General features: G+C 38.5%; 1 long non-coding RNA gene across 1 annotated transcript; it reads left to right on the forward strand.

Moving 5' to 3' along the window:
- The first annotated feature begins 535 nt into the window (after positions 1-535).
- On the forward strand, positions 536-6,795 carry LOC141495925 (uncharacterized). The gene is made up of 3 exons (XR_012470900.1): positions 536-768; positions 4,219-4,327; positions 5,823-6,795. It is a non-coding gene; the product is annotated as an uncharacterized LOC141495925 (long non-coding RNA).
- Positions 6,796-7,334: the final 539 nt, after the last annotated feature.

Here is a 7,334-nt window from a genome sequence, read left to right on the forward strand (position 1 = left end):
GCCAGCACATTTTGCCTTTTTGCACTTCATATTATTGTGCATGGCTATACCCACATCGAATCCACTGTGTCCGTGTTATGTCCCCATTACTTCACCCAGTTAAAAAAAATGTGAATAAAAGGAAAAAAAGTTGAATCACATTAGTGAACACTTTAAACACTATGTGGTTATCAGCGCACATACACGTTCGTACACCACATATACCCGTGCACATGTGGAGCATCATGTATGTGCCCATCATGAGGCGCGGAGTATCTTGTACCATCACGTATGTGTGTGTATGATTGATTCAATTCGGAACCCCACGTTCCTCACCTGTAAAACAGGGCCGCATTCGAGCACTCAGCATTTTACAGAACTGCTGGGAGGAGGGCGCTCAAGGATCCTCGAGGTCCCGGAACGCGGAGCCCATGCTCTAAACTTAGTCCTGACCCAAGCCTAATCCGGTATAGAGGGCCGGGACCGGAAGAGGATGGAGAATCCAAGGGGAGTCCCGCCCCTTCTCGAAGCTTATTGGCTACTTGAGAGGATATCCGGCCGCTTCGTCCCCGCCTGGTGGAACAATCTTTCCATTCTCCCTCTGTCTTCCATTCCTCTTTCCCATTAGACCTGCTCGCGGAGAAGTTACGCAGCAGCCCTTGAGAAAGCAAGAATGACCCTCAAAAAAAGCCGGTCCGCCGCGTGGCCTTCCACGCGCTTCTAGAAACAAAAGTCGAGCAGCAAGGAACAAGGCTTGGCGTGCCGGGGACGCCATGTCTAAACAGACGCGTAAGTAACTTCCGTAAGATGGTGGTACCCCGGCCCACTCTGCTAACTTTGCTTGGGTCATTGAGTCAGGGCCAGGACACCAAAAAAGTTTCAAAGCTACACGGGGAGGTTGGTGGGGGGGCCCGGAGGATGCTGGGAGCGGTGGGTTCTGGGCCATGCGCATGCGTAGTCATTTCCACGGGGAGAGCCGGAAGAACCAGGACCCTGAACGGAGCTGGAGCCAGCCCTGAGATAGACTGAGGAGTTCTCGCGAGAACTGCCGCTGCCCTTCTCCGGCGGTGAGATTTTCTGAGGGAAAGCAGTTGCCCAGGGAGGCTGCGCACAGCGGCCCGCCGAGCCCTCCCCCCCAAAGCGGGTCTGTTAGGGGCCAAGAACGGCAGGCGTGTTCCATTGCAGGCCCTTCCCCAACTGACTCGCCCCGAGCCCCAGTGCCCCCGCCTTCCCCTCAGGATGCTGGAGTCAGGTTTGTAAGCATTTTTTTTTTTTAGTTTTTGCAAGGCAATGGGGTTAAGTCGCGTGCCCAAGGTCACACAGCTAGGTCATTATATCTTTTATTAATTATTATATCTTTTATCAATAAATGGCTGGTGGCACAGTGGATAGAAGAAAGGACCTGGAGTCAGGGAGATCCAGTTCTGGCCTCAGGCGATAATAGTTTTGTGAACCTAGGCCACTTAACCTGCGTTTTCTCTATCTGTAAAGTGGGAAGGTTAATACTCTTGGCATAGTTGTTATGGGATTCAGACGAAACAATGTTTGTAAAAGCAACTGGCTCACGTAGGTACCATGTGCATTTTCCCTCATTTACCAAGTAACTGAGGCCAAATAAGTTAAATATTTGCAGTAAGTCATATACCTAGTAAGTGTTAGAGGTAGTAAAATAACTAGAACCAAGATATCTTGAGTCCCAGTGCAGTTCTTTCTTTTATATTATTTTGACTTTGTAATGACAACTATTCATTTCTGATTATAATTATTGTTATGACAACTCCTCTTCCACTTCAACACTTCACAATAGGTTATGCAATCTAGAGTTTGCAAATAATTTTTTTCAGTATGTATTATAAAATAGCTTCTTATGACATAGAGGAAAGCGTTTTTGAATCTTCCTGTAATCTGTGTCTAGAAACCTAAGGTGGGCTGATTTATTCTTAGATTTCCTGCCAATTTATTACCTATAGATTCATGTTTGATTTACAAAAGGGGACTTCTTTTTTGAGTGACTTGTCCTTTGCTTTTCACTACTTTCACTTTGGAATTGATGACAGGTGGAGCTTCGTTGTCTTTTAGTATCCTAGAGCCAGAAAGTTTTATTTTTTGGATGATGAGACAGAAGTTCATTGATGAAATAACTTTGCCAATGTTAGACATCTAGTAAATGATTAGAATCATGACTAGAATCCAATCTTCCCAATTCCTAGCCCAGAGTCCTTTCTACTGTGCTTCCCTACCTGTCTTAAATAGGGAATTTATTTCACAGAAATGAACGGTAGTCATTACTCATTTCTGTAGCACTTTGAGTTTTACTAATGCTTTCCTCACACAGATGGCCTGTGAAGGTGGTAGTCTAATACTGCTGTTTTACAAATAAAGATTGAAACTTAGGAGAACTTATAATAGGACTTGTGTAAGATCACTTGACTGGTAAACCCAGGAGTCAAGATTTGGCTCAGGTCTCTTTCCAGGAACATGGGGTTCTCTGGATTAGGAGAATAGTATCTTATTTATTAGAATTTAAGTCTGACTTTTGAGTCTCTGAGATCCTGTGCTTTTGAGTGTTCCAACTCTTCCTTGTTCCTGCCTTCATTTATGACCACATTTATGTGTGGTCTTCTTGTAACCTTTGCTATTATTTCCTCAGTAATTTTTCTCTTATCAGAAATGTTCTTTAGGCCCTTAATTTTTATTCCTGAGTTTTTTTAATCCCTCCTGACTTTCTATTCTATGTTTATGCAGGCAACTAGATGGTAACAGTGACTAGAGCACTGGGCCTGGTGTCAGGAGGGCCTGAATTCAAATCTAGTCTAGAATTGTGATCAAATTACTCTAGCTGTATGATCCTGAGCAAATTACTTAATCTCCAGTTTCCTCAACTGTAAAAATGGAAAAACCTAGAAAAGGAAATGGCAAACCATTCCATTATCTTTGTCAAGAAAACCCCATTGGGATTAAAAGGAATTGGACATGACTAAAAACAACTTAACAACAACAAATATTTAATGGCACTTTGAAGTTTGCATGACTTTCTACATATATTATTTGCTCTTTCCCATGGTATTATGCTATTTATCTCTGACAGATGAGGACACTGAGGCTGAGATTAAGTATCTTGCCATGAAGTACAGAGCTAAGGCAGGACTTAAATTCAGGTATCCCTATTTGGGTGCTACTTTATTCCATAGAATCTTAATATCTTTCCTCTGAACTCTTTGAAATCTCCTAAAATTTAGTGTGTCTGTCTGACCATGCATGGCCTTCTTTTTCTTCTCTATCACAAATTAGAAGAGGCTCAAGTGTTTATTTCCTCTCAAACTTCTCTTTTTGTGACCATCCCATGGTCACAAAACTGATGAATGATAACTGGGACTAGACCCAGGACTGTATTTTCCAGTGTTCTTTTCATTAAGCTATATTGCATCCATTCAACTAGATGTCAGGTATAATACCATTAGTGAGGGACTGGCTTTCTTCACACTCAAATACTTTAAAGCTAAGTTTTTAATAAAAAAAATTTAAACATCAATACAAACATTTAGTAATTCTGTACATTGCTTTTTGAAGGTTGACCATCTTACGATGTTGGTGTTAATGTGTACATTGTTCTCTTGGTTCTGCTTCTTTTGCTCAGCATCAGATCCTGCAAGTCATTGCATACTTCTCTAGAGTCTGGCCATTTATGGTTTCATATAGAACAATAATACTCCATAATGTTCCTGTACCATAACTTGTATGGGCATCCCCTCAATTTCCAATTCTTTGCCACTACAAAAAGAGCTGCTATAAGTATTTTTGGAACATGTGCATCTTTCCCTGATTTTTATGATTTATTCAGGATATAGACCTAGAATTGGAATTGTTGGATCAAAGGGTATGGACCTTCTCTTATATCTTGACAATCTTTAGCAAGATAACAGTTAAATCTAATTAACTTGTCCCAACTTTTATGTGTATTTAATACTGTTTTCAATATAATCATTGCAAATATTCTGATATTTTTCATTTTACAATACTTAATATGTCTTTTATTATTTTGATGCTATTATATCCTCCATTGTTGTTGTATATCATAATTAATGTGGCTATTTCCTAATCTTTATACGGTAGAATCTTTTCACATTTTTCACTAACATAAAGTCACTGGAATTTTTTTGTACTAAGAAGAATGTGGTCTTGGATGACCCTTTGAAATAAATACAAAGAGTAATTTCCTGATTCCTTCCTATGAACAAGGTTCCCATTTTTGAAACTTGATGTGATCATCCAGTTGGAGAAAGAAGGAGAGCCATAGATGCTGGATCTGTAGCTGAAGAGAAAGAAGTCCAAAGTTGCTCTTGGCCAGGTAAAAGAATTGGGGACTAGGCATTTGGAAATCTTTGAAAATAACACACAGTCAAGAAGTCAGTACTAGTTGAAAATCAGAATTTATCCTGGAAAGAAATCTATAAATATAAAGAAAATAGGGGAAGAAAAAAAAACTTTCACAAATACTGTTACCTATCTGAACAGCATAAAGTTAACAAAGACAATATTAACATAATAAATGTGGGAAAAGCTTCATTGAAAGCAAGTTGCCCAACTTAAGAAAATTATTACATGAGGAATACCATATAAAAGTCATGAATGTAGAAAAGGTTTTTCTTAATGTTTATCTCTTAATAAGAAGTCAGAAAGCAAGAGTTCAGAAATAAAAGACAGTCAGTGAAATGGCTTGATTGTAGAGTAAATTGAGGGAGGTAAGAGGACTCAAAAGCTAAGAAGTGGCCAAGGTTAAACCAGGTTGTGAAGGACTTTAAATGTCAAACAATGGATTTCATATTTGATCTGGAGATAATAGGGAGCCAAGCTGTTTGTTGAGTAAGGGAACGATATGGTTAGACCTATAGTTTAGGAAAATCACTTGTTGCTATGTGGAGAATGGATTGGAGTAGATAGATTTTAGGGCAGGGAACTGACTTAGATGATTATTTAGTAGAACTGTGAAGTGGTGAGGGCTTGTTGTACCAAAGTGTTAAATTCCTGAGTGGAGGTGGGAAGAAAATGAAAGAATGAAATATACTATTTTTCACTTTATTTTTTCAGTGTTTTGGTCTGTTTCTCTTCTAACATGACTAATATTGAAATATAGTTGCATAATTGCATTTATATAATCTATAGCAAATTGCTTACCACTTCAGAGAAGGGGGTAAAGGGGAAGAAGAGAATTTTGAACTCTATTTTTAAATAATAATGTTAAAAATAAGTTTTACATGTACTTGGGGAAAATATTGTTTAAAATATTAACTTTTAGCCCTAAATCCTGATTCTATGACCATCTTACATTACAAAGGATAATGGCTTTCTTGTCTGAAAAGGTAATCCTAAATGGAACTTGAACTTCAATTTCCTCATCTGTAAATTGGGAATAATAGTGTAGTAACTATTTTCAGGGTTGTGAGAATCAAATGAAATCCATGTAAAATTGTATAAACCTTGATGCACTTTATAAACATTAACAGGGTTATTGTGAGAAAAGTGATCTTGTATAATCTTATAACAGAATTGTTACTATGATGACCTAGTTTTTCTTAATCTGATCTTCCCCCGGGTCCAATTCATATTTTAGGCAGAGGGCTTCTCCAACTTTGGATATTTTTATTTATACAATGTTGAGCTAAATAAATGTGTGTTCAAACCTACCACATGGCCCTATCACACTTCCAAGAGAAACTCAAATCAGATAAAATATAATTGAGAAAATAAACAAAACAAATAAAAATGCAGTTGTCCATAAGCAATGTTAATATGTGGTTTTCTACTCAACTGATGATGTTCATGAACTTTTCTCTTGTTTCTAGGATTCTACAGACATGTCTATCATTCCTTCCTTAGCTGGGAAATCATGAAATCTCATCTTGCTCTCAGATTGAAACTCCTGGTCCTCCTTTTCTCAGAAGCTTGCTCTGATCCTGATTAGAGCATAGGATAATGAACTGCAGGGCCTCTGATGAAGAGTGGCTTGGCACAATCGACTTCTCCTTATTTTGTACAAACAGCATCATTTCTGCATCGTGCTGAAATTCTAGAGTCCACTCTTGCCTCTCCCCTCTGTCTTAAGCACTTTTTGCGGATAGTCCTTTTCCTTTAGATTTAAGCTCCTTGAGGGTAGGGCTTTGTTTTAATTTGTATTTGTACTTCCATTGAGCAGCACAGTGCCTGGTACACATTAGAATTTTAATAGATGGCTTGACAAGAATATTATTTGTATTTCTATTTCCCAAGGAAGATTTCTTGACCAGTATGTCTCCTCTCAGTTTGCATTACCATCTCTCTTCAGAATGCCTATTAGAAATAGGTTTTTTTTGGACATCTACTCTATTCCAATCAGTATTAAAGTTTGATATTCCTCAGATTTATAGGGATAAATAGGTTCTTACAGTGGGCCTCAAACTTTAATGTAATTTTCACCATTTGTTTACCAAGTTATGAATCTCATACAATATTGCTGACAGAGATAGCTCCATCCTATTTTGCTCAAATTCCATGACCAAACCAAGAATGGGCTTGTCCTTGGTACATTTCTATAGCTTATACCATCTTCTGCCTAATCTAAAAGGAACCCCCATCCCTCTTAAGATTATCTCACCAGTGGAGATATTATTAGCTTCACCACCTTAAGAGCCTGTTGACATTACATTTTTGTTTATCTTTGGGGTATCAAACTATTAAAAAAGGTTTCAGAAGAAAGGGGGTATCTCAGATCATGAGCTAGATCTGAGGTCCCCATTAAAGGGGACCATAAACTGTTTATAAAGTGCCATTGACTCAGAATTCTGTCTCGGTCTCTTTTATTGTAAGTGGGACAATTTTAATTCCCACACTGGATATTTCTTAAGCCTGTGCTACAACTCCTCAATCTCCCACCCAAATTCAAATGAGGAATGAATTGAGCACTATATCCATCTCTGGGAAAAGGACTGACTTGGTAAGCACAAACACGTGGAACCACTCTTAAATGGCTGCCACTGCTGTGTCAGCTGTTTTTCTTTTTTGAGGGATGGGCAAGAACTACAGAAACTGAGGGAGAAGAAAGTCACAGTCTTTCATCTACTTTGCTTGCTGAATCGAGTCACCTGGATTACTGGCACCTATGACCTTTAGAACTTTAGAACTCTTGTTTCCATTCTCAACATGCCTGTTGTTATTAGTTATCTTATTTGTCCCTATTGGAAGTCTCACCTTGTGATACTTGGAAGAATACAAGTGTTACATTATCATTATAAAAGTGATGTACTCAATGTTCATATCAATCATATAGTGACTTCTGGGGAGCCAAGAATGATCCATCAAAAAATAGTATAACTTTTCCA

This window comes from Macrotis lagotis, chromosome 8 (assembly GCF_037893015.1).
Source record: "Macrotis lagotis isolate mMagLag1 chromosome 8, bilby.v1.9.chrom.fasta, whole genome shotgun sequence".
Taxonomy (NCBI): domain Eukaryota; kingdom Metazoa; phylum Chordata; class Mammalia; order Peramelemorphia; family Peramelidae; genus Macrotis; species Macrotis lagotis.